The following is a 21285-nucleotide window of genomic DNA, read 5'->3' on the forward strand; positions in this document are numbered from 1 at the left end:
TCGTTGGTTATAATTCAAACCACAGGTCCTACAGATTTTGGGTAAAAGGAACAGCAACGGTAGTTAACAGTGCAAATGCCAGGTTTATGGAGCATGTAGGGTGGAAAACGAGGTTATCATTGAAACTCAGACTGAAGCTACCAATGAAATGCCAGAGATCAAGAGCGAAGAGGTAGAGAAAGACGTAGTACAGGAAGAGGTTAAGGTGGAGAGGCAATCTGTAAATCCTGAACTCCCAAGAAGGTCGAGTAGAGTAACAAGACCACCTGATAGGTATCAGGCAACTACAGTCTATCAAGTAAATAAAGTCCCTACTACATTTAATGAGTTGGCCACGTTTCCACCTGAAGACCAGAAAGTGTGGAGAGGTGCAATGACTAAAGAACTACAATCTTTGCAGAATTTGAAAGTGTATGAGTCTGTAACAATTCCAAAAGGGAAAACTATACTCGGTAGTAAGTGGATATATAAATTAAAGACTGGGATAGATGGGATACCAATATATAAAGCTAGGCTGGTAGCTCAAGGATTTAATCAGTCTCCTAATGATTATGATGAAGTATTCGCTCCAAGCTTAAAAGCCATTACATTAAGAGCAGCGTTGGTATGGGCAGCTAGAAATAAATATATAGTTAACCATTTAGATGTAGAGACCGCATATCTGCATGCACCATTACAGCATGAAATTTATTTAAAGAAACCCTCAGGATTTGAGGAAAATGGGAAGGCTGACTGTTGGGTATTAAAGAAAAGTCTGTATGGGTTAAAACAGTCAGGTTATGAATGGAACCAGTGCATTGTAAAAACATTGAAGAATATCGGATTTAAAGCAGGATTAGCAGATACATGTTTATTTAAAATGGAAAGGGATGGTATAGTATCATTATTACTTCTTTTTACGGACGATATAGCTCTGATTACAAAGAATGAGCAAGAGGCCAACAGGATTGTTGATGAATTAAAAGCTCATGTCAGGATTAAAAATCTAGGGGAGATACAACAATACCTAGGCGTAAGGATCGAAAAAACTAGGGGAGGATTTAAATTATCCCAAACTGATAAAATTAATAATCTATTAAAACAGTTCAGAATGGAATTGTGTAAACCATCAAAGACGCCTATGGTTCAAGATTATTGCAACACTGATGTGCAAAGTCCGTTGTTTGATAAAGGGATATACCAATCATTGATTGGCAGTTTATCATACATTAGCAATTGGTCTAGACCCGATGTTTCTTATAGCGTGAACCAATTAGCTAGATTCAACACGGAACCTACAGAAAGACACTGGCAAGGAGCAAAACGTATTCTTAGATATCTGAAATATGCCACGCGTCATGCATTATATCTACAACCATCAGAAGAATTGCATGTAACCGCTTATGCGGATGCTAGTTTTGCAACAGATGTGAATACAAGAAAATCAACCTCAGGAATCGCTGTATTTCTGGGAAAATCTTTGATATGGTGGCATTCCATAAGACAGAAGCATTTAAGTATGTCTACAATGGAAGCAGAGTTTTCTTGTTTATCTTTGTTATGTACGGATTTGATCAGTATTAAGCAGCTGATGCTAGATTTAGGAATAGATATACAAGATCCTATAATAGTATACGAAGATAATCAGGCAGCGATAAAAATGGCAACAAATATAGCTGTAAAGACTAGAACAAAACATACAGATCTTCGGTATCTCAATGTAAGAGAATGTATAATGAACAAGATGATAGAACTTGTATATTGTGCATCAGAAGACAATGTGGCTGATCATTTCACAAAAGCACAGGGAAGTAGGAAACATAGATACATGTGAACAGTATGGTTTAAGATTGTAAATATATTAGTCTACCCAAAGGGGAGAATGTTGGATGCTTATCCTACGGTTGGGTAGGTAATATATAGAAAACTATGTTCTGTAACTTTAACTGCTACAAGATGACTAATTGGCTGTGCTAAGCAGACATAAAAGAAGGCAGGAAGTTCATTCACTTCTGCTCCTGCTATTAGAAGGTTGAACTGCTGAAAGGAACTGCTGAAAGGAACTGGAATTGTAAGCAAACTATGTTTTTGTGTTGAACAGTGATTATTTGAAGAAGTGTTATCTTTGTTTTAAGAAGCCAAGTTTGTTTTTTTTACTACAAGTAAAGACTGTTTATTTTTCTTTAAACGTTCAGAGTCTGTGAGTATCTGTGTGTTTTGCTAAGCAACGTATCTATTCGCTGTCTGGTCCGTTGCACCACTTTGCAGAGGGCAGTTTTACCCTCAACAGTAAGTGAACACCTGTCTACCCTAGACGAGTTCAAATCACCAGGACCACGATTACACCCCCAAGGTTCTGAAGGAACTGGCAGACGAGATCTCAGAACCATTGAACTATATCTTTCAAAGGTCCCGGAGCACCGGGGAACTGCCAGAGGACTGGAAAAGAGCTGATGTAGTTCCCATCTTCAAAAAAAGGGGGAAAAAATAGATCCAGGAAATAACAGACCTATCAGCCTGACCTCAATACCAGGGAAGATTCTGGAAAAGATAAGCAATGAATCAGCGAACACCTAGAAGCAAACCAAGTAATAACCAAAAGCCAACATGGATTTGTCAAAAACAGATCAGGCCAGACTAATCTTATTGCATTCTTTGACAAAGTGACAAAATTAGTGGACCAAAGGAATACTGTCAATATAATTTACTTGGACTTCACTAAGGCATTTGATAAAGTAGACCATAACCAGTGGTGGGTTCCTCCCGGTTTGGCCCGGTTCGGCCGAGCTGGTAGTGGTAACGATATGACGTCACCGAACCAGTTCTCTTTGTTCAGGAGCTGGGCCCTCCTGCTCGCCCCCGCGTTACTCTTACCTTTTATTTGGCCCCGCCGCCAATCTATTTGCTGCCTCCCGAGTCCCAGCTGATCAGCTAGAAGGAAAAAAACTGTTTAAACTCTTGCCGCGGGGCTTCAAAGGGGTGCCCTACAGCTGATCAGTGTTAAAAGGCAGTGTGGTGGTAGACCAGTGCGCTCGAAAAACAAATGGGTAGACCAGTGCGCTCGAAAAACAAATGGGTAGACCGGTGCCTCCAAAAACAAATGGGTAAACCGGTACAGCTCTGCAAGCAGTTAAAAGCCTGGTAGACCAGTACCTCTGCTAAATCCTAAAGAATTGTCACATGACCATCAAACCATGCCCACAAAATAAGCCACGCCCACAGAACCGGTAGTAAAAAAATTTAGAACCCACCCCTTACCATAACCTACTACTAGATAAAGTAGAAAATGTGTAATCCTCAATGGAACTGCATCTACATGGAAGTATGCAGTGGAGTACCCCAAGGCTCTGTTCCTAACAGGTTCCTAACAAACCTAGCAGACAGCTTTGTTTCCCAAAAAGTAGAGAAGGGGATCAGCCATATTGGACTTAATTCTCTCTTTTTTTTTCTTTTTTTTATTAATTTTTTTAATTTGAAAATACAAACTAAACAAAACAAATCACGACAAAACATACAAGACATGTAAACATATAAACAAAAATTCAAATATATATCAAGTTTATCGTAACTGTACTGTATAGTCTTGTTTGTGCTTTTGGCTCATTATTATTAGTCTATCTCTTATGTCTATTTTGGTGGTTCATTGTTAACCTATATTCGTAAATTATATTCCTATTACTATATTGGGTCACTCCACTTACTTCCTAATTTTCCCTTTTCTGCCTTCCAACCAGGTGTACCACTTTTCCCATACTAAATAGTAATCGTGTTCTTCTCTATTTTGTAATTCCTTTGTGAGTCTGTCCATTTCTGCACATTCCATGATTTTGTTAATTACTTTTTCTTCCATTGGTATGTCACTGCTTTTCCAATTTTGTGCAAAAATTATTCACGCTGCTGTCGTTATGTGAATGATTAAGTATTTGATTTCCTTTTCATATTGTCCATTTATTATACCTAATAGAAAGGTTTCTGGCCTCATTTCTATTCTTTGCTGGGTTATTTCTTCTATTTGTTTTCTGATCATTAGCCAATATTGTTTTGCTACTGGGCAGGTCCACCACATGTGATAATAAGTCCCTTTGTGGAGTTTACATTTCCAGCATGTTGAGGGAGTGTTGGGGAACATTCTTGCCAGTCTGGCCGGTGGAAGGTGCCACCTATAAAACATTTTGTACAGATTTTCTTTATAGGGTACAGACATTGTTAATTTATTATAAACTATAATTTATAAATAATTATAAACTTTTTAAATTAATTTATCTTGTGGTCCTTGTAGAATTTTATCTAATTCGTATTGGCCTTTTGGGAATCCAAATTGTGCCAAATCTTTTTTGTACCTCGATTTTATTTGTAAGTATGGCCACCAATCAATGTCTGTACCCATGTCCTTCAATTCTTGTCTCGTTCTTAGTTCCCCCTGATTGTTTAGCAAGTCTTTGTATGTTTTCATTTTGGTGTTGTCCATGACGTTTGGGTAGATCTGAGCTTCCATGCTCGACAACCATTCCGGGATTTTATTGTAGTGTGTTTGTTTGATGCCCTGCCAAGTCTGATATAGTGCGTGCCTAATCATGTGTCTCTGGAAATATCCATGTTGTCTATAGGTGCCCTCCCGTAGAAATGCATGCCATCCTCATTCTAGGTCAAATCCTTCCAAATTCAATAATCTTTTATTTTTAAGTTCCATCCATTCTTTGATCCAAATTAATGCTGATGCTTTATAATATGATTCCCAATCCGGTAGTGCCAATCCTCCTCTTTCTCTTGTATCCTGTAAGTGCTTTATTTTAATTCTTGCTTTCTTGCCTTGCCAAATGTAATCTGATATTAATTTATTGAAGTCGTTGAAGAAATTCTTCCCCAGTTTTATTGGGATCACTTGGAATAGATATAGAATTCGAGGTAGAACATTCATTTTAATTGAGGCGATCTTTCCCAAGAATGACAATTGTAGTTTTTTCCAAGTTTCTAAATCTTTTTTTAATTTGTCTTGTTAATTTGTCATAGTTATCTTCTCTAATTGATGAACTTTTATTGGTGAGCCATATTCCTAAATATTTTACTTTCTTTGTCGTCTGTATGCCTAATTCGTCTTCTAATTCCTTTTCTTGTTGGCTAGTAAGGTTTTTGGTTAGTATCTTTGTTTTTTGTTTATTGATTTTGAGTCCAGCTACTCTCCCATATTTTTCTATTTGATCTAATAATTTAATGCCGGTTGTTATTGGTTGCTCTGTAATAAATACGATATCATCGGCGAAAGCCTGTAATTTGTATTCTTCCCTCTTAATTTTTAGGCCTTTTATTTCGTTGTCTCTTCTAATTTCCTTCAAGAGTGTTTCCAGAGCTAATATAAATAACAGGGGGGACAGAGGACACCCCTGTCTCACCCCTTTTGATATTGGAAATTGTTCTGTCAAATCACCATTTATTGCTATTTTTGCTGTTTGTGAAGAATAGATTTTCTTTATCATATTTATAAATTTATCGCCGAATTTCATAGCTTCCAGTTGTAGTGTGAGAAATTTCCAGTTTAAGTTATTGAAGGCCTTCTGCGCATCTAAAAAAATTAAGGCCGATTGTTTATCTACATTTATTTCATAATATTCTAATACGTCAATTATTAGTCTCATATTATTTCTTATCTGTCTCTTTGGGATAAAGCCATTTTGGTCCGAATGAATGTATTAATTATTTTCTTAATTCTTTCTGTGATAATTGATGTAAATAATTTATAATCCACATTTAAAAGTGATATCGGTCTATAGTTTTTAATATGTGTATGGTCAGTCTCTTCTTTTGGTATCAATGTAATAATGGCTTCTGTCCAAGAATTGGGGATTGTGGCTTCCAGAATTGCATCGTTAAATACTCCAAGTAGGATTTCGTCTATTGAGTGTTGGCAGTTTTTATAAAACTCTGCAGGTATTCCGTCCGGGCCCGGGGTTTTATTTATTTTCTGTTTCTTCCTCGCCTCTATTACTTCTGTTATCGTAATTGGCCTATCCAACAAATCTCTATGTGCTTCTTCTAATTCTTTGAAATCGGCTTTGTTTAGATATTGTCTGATCTCTTCATCTGAGGACTCTTCCTGCTTGTATAGTTTTTGGAAAAATGTTCTTGCTATGTTCCTTTTGTCCTCGTTCCTGTAGTGTATCTCTCCTGCGTCATCCTGTAGTTGATGTATTGTCCTTCTCTCTTTTTCTTTCTTCAGCTTGTACACCAACCATCGTCCCGTCTTATTTGCGTATTCAAAGTGGTTTTGTTTCACTAGCTTGATTTTCCTAGCTATTTCTGTTTGTGTAATCAAATTTATTTTATGTTTTATCAGATTTATTTGTTCTTTGATCCTTTTATTTTGGGGTTCGTTCTGTAATTTGGATTCGTACTCTTTGAGTTCTTTCAGCAAGTTGTCTCTTTTCTGTTGTTTTTCTTTGTTTTTCTTCGCCAAATATGCTATTGTCAATCCTCTTATATAGGCTTTTGCCGTGTCCCACAGGTTTTGAAGGGATGTTTGCTCATTATTGTTAATCTCGAAAAATATTTTCATTTCTTTTTCTATCATTTGTATGTATTCTTTATCCTTTAAAATTTCAGTGTTCATCATCCATCTCTTCTTCTTCCGGTAGCCTTTCCAAATTATTTTTAACGGACTATGGTCTGCCCATGTGTTTGCCATTATTTCTATTTCTTCTAGGTCTTTCCTAAGATCCGTTGTCATCCAGGCCATATATATCCTGGACCAGGATAGATGTGGATTGGAATAAAACGTGTACTGTTTTTTTTCTTTATTTATTTCCCTCCAAGCATCCTGAAGACATAATTCTTGTGCCATTTCCTTAAAGGTATCTGGAAGGGTCTTTTTCCTAGTTTTATTTTTTCTAGTACTCCAATAGTCCTTTTCTGTATCTGATATTGCATTAAAATCGCCTACCAGGCAGATATTCTCATAGTCCAAGTCTTTAGCTATATTATGTATATTTTTGAAGAAGGCACATTGGTTCTCATTTGGGGCATAAATCGAGATTAGTAATATTGTTTTTAATTCTGTTTGTATTTCGATCATTAGGACTCTTCCTTCATTATCAGCGTATACCTGTCTTGTTTTTAAGTGTTTTCTGATGTAAACTGCGATGCCTCTTTTTTTTTGTTCTGCTAATGAGGTGTAAAGGTTTCCTAATCTTGTGTTTTCTAATATCCTTTGGTGTTGTTTTTTGATATGTACTTCCTGTAAATTAATTATGTCCATTTCCAATTTTTGTAGTTTGGTGAATGTCCGGGTTCTTTTGATTGGGACATTTAATCCATTAATATTTATTGAAATCATTTTTATTTCCTGTTCCATCTCTCTTTCTATTTGTTGTCTTTAGTTTCTTTGTGTTTCTTGTTATTTTTTGTGTTTTTCCCCTTGTTCCTTCTCTCTCCATTTTTTCTCTTTCCAATCTTCTCTTCTCCTCTTGTTCCTCTTCTGTTTCTTCTGAGGGTACAGGTGAAACTCGAAAAATTAGAATATCGTGCAAAAGTTCATTTATTTCAGTAATGCAACTTAAAAGGTGAAACTAATATATGAGATAGACTCATTACATGCAAAGCGAGATAGTTCAAGCCTTGATTTGTCATACTTTTGATGATTATGGCTTACAGCTCATGAAAACCCCAAATTCACGATCTCAGAAAATTAGAATATTGTGAAAAGCTTCAATATTCTAGGCTCAAAGTGTCCCACTCTAATCAGCTAATTAAACCATAACACCTGCAAAGGGTTCCTGAGCCTTTAAATGGTCTCTCAGTCTGGTTCAGTAGGAATCACAATCATGGGAAAGACTGCTGACCTGACAGTTGTGCAGAAAACCATCATTGACACCCTCCATAAGGAGGGAAAGCCTCAAAAGGTAATTGCAAAAGAAGTTGGATGTTCCCAAAGTGCTGTATCAAAGCACATTAATAGAAAGTTATGTGGAAGGGAAAAGTGTGGAAAAGGTGCACAAGCAGCAGGGATGACTGCAGCCTGGAGAGGATTGTCAGGAAAAGGCCATTCAAAAGTGTTGTGAACTTTCACAAGGAGTGGACTGAGGCTGGAGTCAGTGCATCAAGAGCCACCACACACAGACGGATCCTGGACATGGGCTTCAAATGTCGTATTCCTCTTGTCAAGCCGCTCCTGAACAACAAACAACGTCAGAAGCGTCTTACCTGGGCTAAAGAAAAAAAGTCATCTTTTCTGATGAGAGCAACTTTTGCATCTCATTTGGAAACCAAGGACCCAGAGTCTGGAGGAAGAATGGAGAGGCACACACTGCAAGATGCTTGAAGTCCAGTGTGAAGTTTCCACAGTCTGTGTTGATTTGGGGAGCCATGTCATCTGCTGGTGTTGGTCCACTGTGCTTCATTAAGTCCAGGGTCAACGCAGCCGTCTACCAGGAGATTTTGGAGCACTTCATGCTTCCTTCCACAGACAAGCTTTATGGGGATGCTGACTTCATTTTCCAGCAGGACTTGGCACCTGCCCACACTGCCAAAAGTACCAAAACCTGGTTCAATGACCATGGGATTACTGTGCTTGATTGGCCAGCAAACTCGCCTGACCTGAACCCCATAGAGAATCTATGGGGCATTGCCAAGAGAAAAATGAGAGACATGAGACCGAACAATGCAGAAGAGCTGAAGGCCGCTATTGAAGCATCCTGGTCTTCCATAACACCTCAGCAGTGCCACAGACTGATAGCATCCATGCCACGCCGCATTGAGGCAGTAATTGATGCAAAAGGGGCCCAAACCAAGTACTGAGTACATATGCATGCTTATACTTTTCAGAGGTCTGATATTGTTCTATGTACAATCCTTCTTTTATTGATTTCATGTAATATTCTAATTTTCTGAGATTGTGAATGTGGGGTTTTCATGAGCTGTAAGCCATAATCATCAAAAGTATGACAAATCAAGGCTTGAACTATCTCGCTTTGCATGTAATGAGTCTATCTCACATATTAGTTTCACCTTTTAAGTTGCATTACTGAAATAAATAAACTTTTGCACGATATTCTAATTTTTCGAGTTTCACCTGTATTTCTTCCTGGCTCTTATTTCCCGATTCCTCTCTGGATTCTTGGTCTTCTTCCAGGCCAAAATATTGGTCGAAAAATTCCTGGGCGCCTTCCAGATTGTCTATTTTAACTTTCTTGTCCCGCCATGAAATTAAAATGCCATCTGGTAATAACCAACGGAACATTACTTTGTGTTTATTTAGTTGTGATGTGAGGAAGTTGTAGTTTTTTCTCTGGTCTCTTATGCGTCTCGGGATTTGTTTCAGCGTTATTATTTCCTTTCCTTTGTAGACAATTGCTTCCTCTCTCATTTTTCTACATATCTCCTCTTTTATCGTTTTTTTTTTTTTTTTTTTTTTGTGAATCGAACGTGCACTTCTTTGGGCAGCTTGTTCCTGCGTGCGTAATTAGTGTTCACCCTGTAGACTTCGTCTATATCCCTTCTTATGTCATCCTTATCTCTTCGTGTTATTTCAGCCAAAATTTCCGTCATAGTCTCTCCCAAGTCTTCCTCTTTGGTTTCTGCTATATTCTGGAACCTTAAATAAAATGATGCCTTTTCCATTTCCAAGAAAGTAAGTGAGACTTCCAGTTCTCGATTACTTGCCATCTGTTGTTGTTCCAGCATTTCTACTTTCTTAATCGTCTGTTCCATTTTGAGTTCTGTCTTTTGTATCCTTTGTTCGTTTTTGGCAATGTTCTGTTGGATCTTTTCTATCTTGTCGTCCATTTTCTTTATGTTGTCATTTATCTCTCCCACATCGGATTTCAACTCATGATTTCTTTCTTCTTTCTTCTTTCTTCTTCTCTTCTTGTGGTTATTAGCAATCGATTCCTGAGTCTTGTTCATTACTTCAGCCAGGACTGACTGAATGTTTTGTATACTGGAAATGGAGCCTGCCTTTTCTTTTTCTGTTCCAAGCATCATATCTATAGATCTCTGCTGGGCAGGTGATGCTGTAAGGGAGGCTTGAGTTGACGTTATTTTCTTGTTTGCTTTGGTTATAGTGGTTGTTCCGGTGCTTGTCATCTTAAGGGTTTTTGTAGCTTCTTCCAAAATTTCATGCACTGAACTACTCTTATTATATTTCAATTCCGTTGTCTATTTTGTCGTATTTTGTCAATAATAGTGTCTAGAGTCTATATTGTATAAGTCTTCAAATATTAATTGATCTTGTTAATTTTATATACTGGTTCTATATATGCCCTTGACACTTAACACTCTAATAAATAGTTACATATATAAATCTATATTCAAGTGAGGAAGAAGAAGAAGGATAAGGTGAAGGAGATGTGGGAAAAAACTTAAAGTTCTAGCACTTCATTAAATCTCAATATAACTAATACAATATAATAATCAATCTATCAAATCAAATCTATCAAATCAGATCTCACTAGTATATATCTGTAAGTAATATATAGATAAGTAATAAGTAAGTAAGAATTAAATATTAAATATTATTTAGATTAATATCAAATGAAATCAGATCAAATCAATTCTATCAAGTCAGCTATCACTAGTGTGGATATATAAGTAATATATAGATAGGTAGTATATAAGTAAGAATTAAGTATTAAATATTGTTTAGATTAATATCCACTTAAGCTATTTGTTCTACTTAATTCATAATTAATGATCAATTAATCAAGTTAAATCAAACGTCTCACAATCAAAAAATATTATATTATTGAACAAAGATTAGTCAGGTATATATATAAAGTTGTTTTGCAGTCAGTATATAGTTGTTTTCACTCTTACGTGTAGAGTTCTTATGTCCAAATTCTTGTATTTATAGTCTTTAATGTCCTAATATCTCTCCAAAAGCGTCCAAATCATCAAAAAGCCCAACTTTCCAAGTTCAGCACCTTAATGTAGTCCAGTTTTTGTGTTAACTTCTCAGTTAATTTCTCAAAACACCGCTTCTCCGCTTGCCGATCTGTTGCAACACTTTCACTCGCCCTCCCCGCTTCAATGTCCTCCGTCTCTCCGTCACTCTCACTCTCACTCTCGCCGTTTCGCTGTCTTCCTGTTTTCCTCTCCAAGTACCTCCGTCCAGTTCACTGCGGTTCTTAATTTAGTCCAAAGACCTTTCTTCTCCTTGGGGTTCAAATCTGCAGCCTGGTCTCAATCGCCTCCACGTAAATCCCTTTGGAAATTCTCGTTCCAAGCAGTCTCTCTTTTTCGCGCAGTCACCGCCTGTCAATTCTTCTTCCGCCCTTGTTGTCTTTCGTCGCCGCTATTCCGCCATCTTTTGGGGTCTCAAATTCTCCGCTCTCTGTTCTCTGCTTCACTTATTGTTGTGCTTTACTCACTCCGCTTATATCTCGATCTGCTTTCAATTTAAATTGGATACAGTTACGATCCTTTCAGTTTGATCTTCGCCTTCCTGCTGTGCGGTTTCAACGCTTCAGGCCAGCCAAAATGGCTGGTTTTTTCTCCTCCAGAATTAGGGGGTTTCCCCTGAACCTTCAGGATGGTTGCCTTCCCCCCGAAGTCCTTGGAGATTCCTCTTTAGTCTATTGATCTCTCCAAGATCAATAGCGCCTGGAATGGCTTCCTAGATGGGAATCTTGGAGTTTCAAGAACGGAGCCCTGTTCTTTAGCTCCAAACACGCTGACGTCACCGCCGGAAGTCCCTATATTGGACTTAATTCTCACTAACAGAGATGAAATGATAGAAGGTGTTGAAGCTACAAGAACCTTGGGGGCAAGTGAACATGCAATATTGGAATTCAACATTATGCAAGCACAAGAAGTAGAACAAAGTCAAACTAGAGTCTTGGACTTTAAGATAGCCAATTTCAATAAACTTTGAGAGAGCTTGGGAAAGATTCCATGGATGAGAATCCTCAAGGGGAAAACAACTCAAGAAGCTTGGGAAATTTTGAAAAGTGAAATTATAAAAGCCCAGTCTAGCACAATACCAATGAAGAAGAAAAATAACAACTCTCAAAAGAAACCAGCATGGCTGCATAAAGAACTCTCTGACAAATTGAATGGCAAAAAGGACAAGTATAAAAAGTGGAAAGAGTGGCACATAACTAAGGCAGAATATCAGCAAATAGCTCGAGCCTGCAAAGATGAAGGGAGGAAAGCTAAGGCTCACAATGAACAAAGGCTTGCGACAAAAGTAAAAAATAACAAAAAAAGCTTCTTCCAACATATTAAAAACAAGAAAAAAGTCAAGGAAACAATTGGCCCATTGCTGGGAGAAAGTGGCAAGAAGGTGACAAGCAACAGGGAGAAAGCAGAACTACTTAACTCATTTTTTGCATCTGTCTTTACACAAAAGGAAAGAACAGTCCAACGTATCAAAAACAGCACCACAAAAAACAGATTAGGAACACAAGTTAAAATAGGGAAGAAAATGGTAAGTGAACACCTGTCTACCCTAGACAAGTTCAAATCACCAGGACCAGATGGATTACACCAGAGGTGGGTTGCTACCGGTTCAAACCGGTTCGGGAGAACCGTTAGCAGAAATTTGACATGGTTCCCTGAACCGTTAGTGACCTTTGGCTGGCCACGCCCCTGAACCGGTCCCCACTCGCTCACCCCGCTCGCACAATGCTCGCCTGCCCCGCCCAGCCACTACTTGCAGAATCTAGCCCTGTACTTCTGCTCACTGCTGCTGCCAAAGGTAAGGCCGAAGGGTATGTGCCGGCGGGTGGGCAGGGGAGGGAGAGCTGGTGGAGGGGTGATACCAGCAGCGGGTGGTGGACCGATGTGCGTGGGGAGGGAGGGGAGTGCGTGGGAGATTGCGGCACCGGAGCTCTTCCCGTGCATTTCCCCCAGCTGGCCTGGCCTGCGAGGGAAGCACGCGGGAGATCCTAGCTGCAGTTTACTCGTGAGCAACATTGGCCGGAAGAGGCAGGGAGAAAGGCCAATGGTGCTCATGAGTAAACTGAGGCTCCTGAGGGGGGTCGAGCCTCCCCGCCCACAACATCTTCACCTGAGGGCATTGCTGGCAGCCACTTCCTGCACCTCCCATCCCGTGCTCTTCCCGCTGCTGCTCGGCCTCCTCTGCATGGAGGCAGGAGGCGGTGGTTTCTTTCGCTGCCTGTGATCTGCTGCCTGCCTCTAATCTGCAGTTTACTTGTGAGCATGGTGCTCACGAGTAAACTGCAGATTACAGGAAGCTGGCAGATCATTGGCTTACTTGCTCTGCTGTTCGCCTGGCAGAGCGCAGACTGACTCCAGGTTGTCTCTCAGCCGTTGTGTGCAGGGAAAAACCTTGCAAAGTAAAGAAAAAACTTCTGAGTGCGAGAAGTTAGTTGCCTCGCACTCCCTGCACACAACGACTGAGAGACGGCCCAAAGCTGCCACTCTCTGGTAAAATGCGTGTCTCGCAGTAGGGCGCAATTTGGGGTGGCAGGTGGGGCAGGGTATGGGGGGAGCTCGGCAAGCTTTGCAGCTGTGTGGCTACAAAGGTTGCTGTGCCGGCTCCCTTCTCCCTGCCGGCCAGCGCCTCCCGAAGCCGCCGATGTTGAATGCAGCCGCTGCACTGGGACTGATAGGGGCAGCAGCAGCCCTCTCCTGTCTTTCTCCAGCTGGGCGGGGAAAAAAGGAGGGGGACTTCACAAACAAAAGAGAATTCTCTCTTTTGGCACCGGAGCCAAAGCTAAAAGAAACTGGTGGGGAGAAAAAGAGGGAGGGTAGGAACAGGGGAAGGGCAATTTTTTCGTTGTTTTAACTCTGTAGCAACATCTTTCCCAGCTAGTGCTTTCTCTGCTCAGCAGGAGAGCTTTTTTTTTTTTGGTTAGTCCCCTTCTTCCCGGGAGAGAGAAGAGCGGGGACAGGGAGAGAAAAAGAAGTTGGCGCGGGATGGCGGGGGTGGGACCGGGGGGGCGTCTTAGTCCCGGCCGGTTACTCCTTCCCCTCAACTTTTCAGTCCCAGAAAGCGGCTGAACAATGCCCTCCTCCATGCACCATTTTCTGTCCTTGCCTCCTTCCCGTTTTTATCTGGTTTTTGTTAAGGATATTCTTGGCTAGTAACCGATGTTGTGGGTTATTGAGCAGAGTACCCTTTGAGTTTATGCACGAAAGCGACCGAGAATGATTGTGGATAATAACAGTTCACATACAAACAAACTGGGTTTTGATAATATTTTACTTTTAGGGAAAAAGCAAAAACGTAGTCCAAAAACATTCCAAGTCATACACATATAAACTGAGATAAAGATCAGTCCAGGGATATTTTCCAAATATAAAGTCTTCTTACCAGTTGTAGAAAAATACAATAAAACAGATCTTCTTTAGTTTCAATCAGGAACACAGTTCAATATAAAAACAGTCAATAAATATTAGAAAAGCAATAAATATCCATGATCAAGCAATGATCATGCAGAGTGATCAAATATAGAGTTACAGCATATCAGCAGGTAAAATGGTGTAGTGTCCACACAAACCATAATTCAGCTTTCCTTAAATACATTGGCTACAGAGCTCAGCCAATCAGGATGCATGATGATGCAATACAGTTTTTAAAGCTACATAATACTTTTAGCTACAAACACACAATGTTGGTTTATATATTTCCTGACCAACCAGTTGGGTAATAACAATTTCCTAACAGTTTCCTCTCCCACCCTGAAAGGAGTTTCAAGCAAAAGGAAGCATGGGGGGGGAAGGATCTGGGAGTGGGAAGGGATTGGGAAGAATGAGAACGAGGAGAGCTTCCCGGCTCAGGGAAGGCTCAGAGTCCGGAATCCAGAGCGCGCCTTTCCCCTTGCTGCGCTTTTATTTCCAAAGCCCCTTCCCCCTCCAGTCCACTCTCTTTCCCTAAAAACGGAGCTCTTGGTCCGAAGTGGACAGTGTGTAACGAAAGCAAGATTTAAAGGAAACAAAGTTGAGCTAGTTTGTAAGGAAAACAAGTACTGTCAAGGTTCAGTGCAAGCCATACTAGTATTCCAAACTAATGAGTCTTAATGTCTGGTTAAAATGGGTAGTACTTCCATTTAAAGAAGAAAAGCATAGCTCAGACTATTGCTATGATTTTTTACTCCTATATTCTGTTGTTTAGGTATAAATTTTGTTAATGTAGAAATTTTACTTACAACCTATTAAACAACGGAGCTAGCTGTCTGCCTGCAATCATGTGTATCTATTAGGAGTAAATCCCATTGAAAGAGAGTAGCCTTACTGCCAAGTAAACATGCATAGACTTTACGTAGTTGAGAGATAGGGTATCGATTAGTATCAGGTGTATTATAGAGAGAAATGAGAACTTCTGTAACAACAGATACTTTGTGCCCAGACCAGGGGTGTGTGTGTGTGTGTGTGTGTGTGAGAGAGAGAGAGAGAGAGAGAGAGACAGACAGACAGACAGACAGACAGACAGACAGACAGACAGACAGAAAGAGGGAAGGAGAGAAAGATAGAAAGAAAGAGGAAGGAAGGGAGAGAGAGAAAAAAAACTCTGTGCTATTATTTTTAATTGTTCCATTATTTATCATGTGTTAATATTTTACACTGTCCCTACACCTAGAGTGATTTTACTGCCTTTCTTTTGCCCAGGGCTACCACATATTTTTCAGGGATTTACATGCATTCAATGTCTATAGTCCAGAGCATAAATATGTGTGTGTTTATTTTGTACATCAGGTTGTATAAGTCATCTTAATATGCTATTCCTGGTATGTGATGTTTTGTATACATACAGAGAAAGAAGCACTCTTGTGATCTTTGACTTTTAGGCTTGCTGTCAAACATCAGCCATAATACTAATGACTGTTTTGAACAATATGCAGGTTGTATTACACGAATGGCTATTTTATATGTGAAATTATGACTGAAATATTTCTGCACCTATATTGGTTCTCACTGTCAGGAAGTTTCTCCTTAGTTTTAGGTTGCTTCTCTCTTTGTTCAGTTTCCATCCATTGCTTCTTGTTTTGCCTTCTGGTCCTTTGGAAAATACATTGCCCCCCCTTCTTTCTGGTAGCCCCTTAAAAGCCTGTTGCCTATCACATTCTTGGGCAAAGCATGTGAGCCATTTCCTCCTTTCAGTGGTCCATGAAAGTACAGCTATAGTATGTAGATAATAAAGTTGAAAAAAGGTGAACAACATTTTTACAGAAGTATAGATACGTTGAGGCTGGGTGTGACAAGGAATGGCTGGGAAGGGAGGGGCCAGGCGAGGCATCCCTTGATGTGAGTGGCATTGAATTGGTCACGCCCACCCAGTCACATGACCATCAAGCCACGCCCACTGTCATATGACCATCAAGCCACACCCACAGAATAAGTCACGCCCACAGAACCAGTAGTAAAAAAATTTAGAACTCACCCCTGGATTACACCCCAAGGTTCTGAAGGAACTGGCAGACAAGATCTCAGAACCACTGAACTATATCTTTCAAAGATCCTGGAGCACTGGGGAACTGCCAGAGGACTGGAAAAGAGCTGATGTAGTTCCCATCTTCAAAAAAGGAAAAAAAAACAGATCCAGGAAACTACAGACCTATCAGCCTGACCTCAATACCAGGGAAGATTCTGGAAAAGATAATCAAGCAACGAATCAGCGAACACCTAGAAGCAAACGAAGTAATAACCAAAAGCCAACATGGGTTTGTCAAAAACAGATCATGCCAGACTAATCTTATTGCATTCTTTGACAAAGTGACAAAATTAGTGGACCAAAGGAATGCTGTCGATATAATTTACTTGGACTTCAGTAAAGCATTTGATAAAGTAGACCATAACCTACTACTAGACAAAGTAGAAAAATGTGGGTTAGACAGCATCACCACCAGATGGATTTGTAACTGGTTGACCAACTGCACTCAACGTGTAGTCCTCAATGGAACTGCATCTACATGGAGGGAGGTATGCAGTGGAGTACCCCAAGGCTCTGTTTTAGGCCCAGTACTCTTCAACATCTTCATCAATGACTTGGACGAGGGGATAGATGGGGAACTCATCAAATTTGCAGATGACACCAACCTGGCAGGAATAGCCAACACTCCAGAAGATAGGCTCAAGATACAGAAGGATCTTGACAGACTTGAACATTGGGCGCTATCTAACAAAATGGAATTCAACAGTGAAAAAAGTAAGGTTCTACATTTAGGGAAGAAAAACAAAATGCACAGGTACCATATATGTGGTACCTTGCTCAATAGTAGTAACTGTGAGAGGGAACTTGGAGTCCTAGTGGACAACCATTTAGCCAGCAGTGTGCAGCAGCTGCCAAAAAAGCCAACACAGTTCTGGGCTGCATAAACAGAGGGATAGAATCAAGATCATGTGAAGTGTTAATATTATTTATTTATTTATTTATTTTGTCGCATTTCTTTGCCGCCCAACTCCCAAGGGACTCTGGGCAGCTTACAACAGAAAATAAAACAATGCAACAATATCCCATACAAAAGTTAAAAGAAGACATTAAAACATTAAAATGTTAAAACACATACACTCCAATTTGTGGCCGGGTCTCGCAAGATCACTATAACAAGATCAACGGCCCCAGGCCTGCCGGAAGAGCCAGGTCTTCACCGCTTTCCGGAAGGCCAATAGGGTGGGGGCGGTCCGGACTTCAGGAGGTAATTGGTTCCAGAGAGCCAGGGCAACCACAGAGAAGGCCCTCCCCCGTGGGCCCACCAGCCGACATTGTTTAGCTGACGGGACCCAGAGGAGACCGACTCTCTGGGATCTTACCGGTCGCTGGGAGCTATGTGGTAGAAGGCGGTCTCGAAGATAGCCTGGTCCTGAGCCATGTAGGGCTTTAAAGGTAATAACCAACACTTTGAATTGCGCCCGGAGACCGATAGGGAGCCAGTGCAGCTCGCAGAGAATTGGTGTAATGTGGGTGTATCTAGGTGCACCCACTATAACTCGCGCGGCTGCATTCTGGACCAACTGTAGTCTCCGAACACTTTTCAAAGGTAGCCCCATGTAGAGCGTGTTGCAATAGTCCAACCGTGAGGTGACAAGGGCATGAGTGACTGTGAGGAGAGCCTCCTGATCCAAGTAGGGTCGCAATTGGTGCACCAGACGAACCTGTGCAAAGGTCCCCCTAGCTACAGCTGTCAGATGTTGTTCCAATCTCAGCTGTGAGTCTAGAAGGACACCCAAATTGCGAGCCTGTTCTGAGGGGGGCACTTTCTCTCCCCCCAGAACCAAGGATGGACAATCGACATAGTCTTTAGGGGGCAATACCCAGAGCCATTCGGTCTTGTCTGGGTTAAGTCTGAGCCTGTTGACTCCCATCCAGATCCTCACAGCCTCCAGGCACCAGCACATCACATCTACCGCCTCACTGAACTGACGAGGTGTGAAGATATACAGCTGGGTATCATCAGCATATTGCTGATATCCCACCCCGTGTTGGATGATTTCACCCAGTGGTTTCATGTAGATGTTAATGCCACACTTCATGTAGATGGTAAGGCCACACTTGGAATATTGCATTCAGTTTTGGTCGCCACAATGTAAAAAAGATGTTGAGACTCTAGAAAGAGTTCAGAGAAGAGCAACAAAGATGATTAGGGGACTGGAGCTAAAACATATGAAGAACGGTTGCAGGAACTGGGTATGGCTAGTTTAATGAAAAGAAGGACTAGGGGAGACATGATAGCAGTGTTCCAATATCTCAGGGGTTGCCACAAAGAAGAGGGAGTCAAACTATTCTCCAAAGCACCTGAGGGTAGAACAAGAAGCAATGGGTGGAAACTAATCAAGGAGAGAAGCAACTTAGAACTAAGGAGAAATTTTGTGACAGTTAGAACAATTAATAAGCGGAACAACTTGCTTGCAGAAGTTGTGAATGCTCCAACACTGGAAATTTTTAAGAAGTTGTTGGATAACCATTTGTCTGAAGTGGTGTAGGGTTTCCTGCCTGGGCAGGGGGTTGGACTAGAAGACCTCCAAGGTCCCTTCCAACTCTGTTATTCTATTCTATTCTATTCTATTCTATTCTATTCTATTCTATTCTATTCTATTCTATTCTATTATTTTTTTTTGGGGGGGGGGGTTTCCCAAAAAGTTTTTTTAATTTTTTTTCCAATCATACAAATTACATCCTTTCGGAACAGAGCTTTGCATCCGGTCATCACTTTGTTCAATTTTTAACAAAATCTTTAACAAAATTTTATCTATTCTATTTTGCCATAGCACTTATTTCTTAATCTTAAATCACATATTCAACTAATACCATCTTAAAAAAATTAACACATATTTACTTAATCAAAACAATTACCCTTCTATTAACCCATCTTAATTCTTAATTCAATTAATAACTCATAATACAATTCTTACCCTAAATCCTCACTATTAACAATACAGTTCAAACATATTTATATTTCATTATGCTCATTAAATCTTTATTCCATTATTTATCAAATTTAAATCTTATCTTTAATTTTAAAAATATAGCAATTTAACATTTAAACATAGTTCTTAGTTCAAATAATGCTCTTTAATGCAATTTCCCAATTATCCTAAATTGTATCTATCAACCCATACCATTTATATAACACCAATTAAGTAATTTTTATTTATAGATCATAATCATATATTGTTTCAGTTTTCTTTTCTTTTTCACTTAGGTAATCAATGTTCAAATTATCACAATTGTTATACATATTTAAACAATATCCCAATTATTATAGCTATCAATTTTCTAATTTAACCTTTTCTTTTATCCTTCCACTGCTAATGCCAGTGTACAAAATACATCTTTATTCCACTGTTAATCCCAGCGTAATCATCTTTATTTTTTTCACTGCTAATCTCAGTGTAATCATCTTTATTCACTGTTAATCCCAGTGTAATCATCTTTATTTTTCTCACTGTTAATCCCAGTGTAATCATTTTAGTTACTGTTAATCCCAGTATAATTATCTTTATTTTTCTCACTGTTAATCCCAGCATAATCATCTTTTACTTTTGTAGATATATTATTGAAAATATTCAAATTATAACAATTGTTATAGGTATTTAAACAATATCCCAGTTATTATAACCATCAATTTCCTTAAATAGTATCTTTTAACATTTTAATAAAAAATTGGTTCATTATATCCATTGCTATATTTCTTTTAATGTAGTCTATTTTCCATATATTTTAGCTTCAATCCCTATTTCATTTCTAAATATCTGTAACATAATTCTTCTCATATTTGTTAATCTCAATATAGTCATTTTATAAATCCAGGTCCTGGACTTCTTTAAATTTCTTAATATTTTCCAACCTTTTATTCTTTTATCATTCAGTATTAATCTCCATATAATCATTATATTATTATTAATCTCAGTATAATCATCATTATGTTACTGTTAATCTCAATATAATCTCTAGAGACCTCCTTTTTAGTATTACTATTCACATGTTCAATTATTTGTTCATATTTAATCACAATATCTTTATCTTCTTTATTTTCCACTTCTATGTCTTATTTCTCCATCTTCATTTTCTTGTCCACACATGTATACTCCATTTCAATTTTTATATCCTCAAATTTTGTCCTCTGTGCAACATTATAGTTATTTCTTTTATTTCCATTCTCCAAGTCAAATAATTGCTCCAATTATAAAAGTTCCATTGTATTCCCTTCTATTTCTTTTTTTTATTCCTCCAAAAGTCAAGCCCCTTGTAGACAAGAAAATCCTCCTCCACAAGTTCTCATGGTTATTATCTGTGGAGTTCACAATTTTCCAAAACAAAGAACCAAGTTGCAATGTTCCTTTTTACTCCAGATGGTGTCTCTCTGCAATCCACAATTTCCGATTGCTTAACAAGTATCCATTTTGTTTCCATTACATCATGATCTTACTTGACTTCTCTTTTTTCTTTTTCTTTTTCTTTTTCTTTTTCTTTTTCAATTTCTATTCTATTCTATTCTATTCTATTCTATTCTATTCTATTCTATTCTATTCTATTCTATTCTATTCTATTCTATTCTAGTCTAGTCTAGTCTATTCTATTCTATTCTATTCTATTCTATTCTATTCTATTCTATTCTATTCTATTCTAATATGCCACTAAACAGACAATATATGTAAAGTAATATATAGATACAATAATATGTATAACAGATAAAGAAATATATACATAAATAAGGAACAAGGGAACCACAAATAGAAATATAAGTAAAGACAGGGAGGGGGAAAACGTGAATTTTAAAAGAAGACCGATATGAAACTGTTGTAAAATGGAAATTTATGTTTTGTGTTTGTTTCTGTTCTTGTTTTTAAAGAAAAAAACTAATAAAAATTTAAAAAACAAAACAAAACTTAGAACCGTATTTCCAGGCTCAATTA

At 38.9% G+C, this 21285-nt stretch overlaps 1 protein-coding gene across 2 annotated transcripts in view; it reads left to right on the forward strand.

Moving 5' to 3' along the window:
• Nucleotides 1-21285, forward strand: part of UBTF (upstream binding transcription factor) — a 324947-nt gene that overhangs the window by 288844 nt on the left and 14818 nt on the right. The gene's annotated exons all lie outside the window — the stretch shown is intronic.

This window comes from Pituophis catenifer, unplaced genomic scaffold, assembly GCF_029215685.1.
Source record: "Pituophis catenifer annectens isolate HBS135680 unplaced genomic scaffold, rPitCat1.0.hap2 SCAF_5, whole genome shotgun sequence".
Taxonomy (NCBI): Eukaryota; Metazoa; Chordata; class Lepidosauria; order Squamata; family Colubridae; genus Pituophis; species Pituophis catenifer.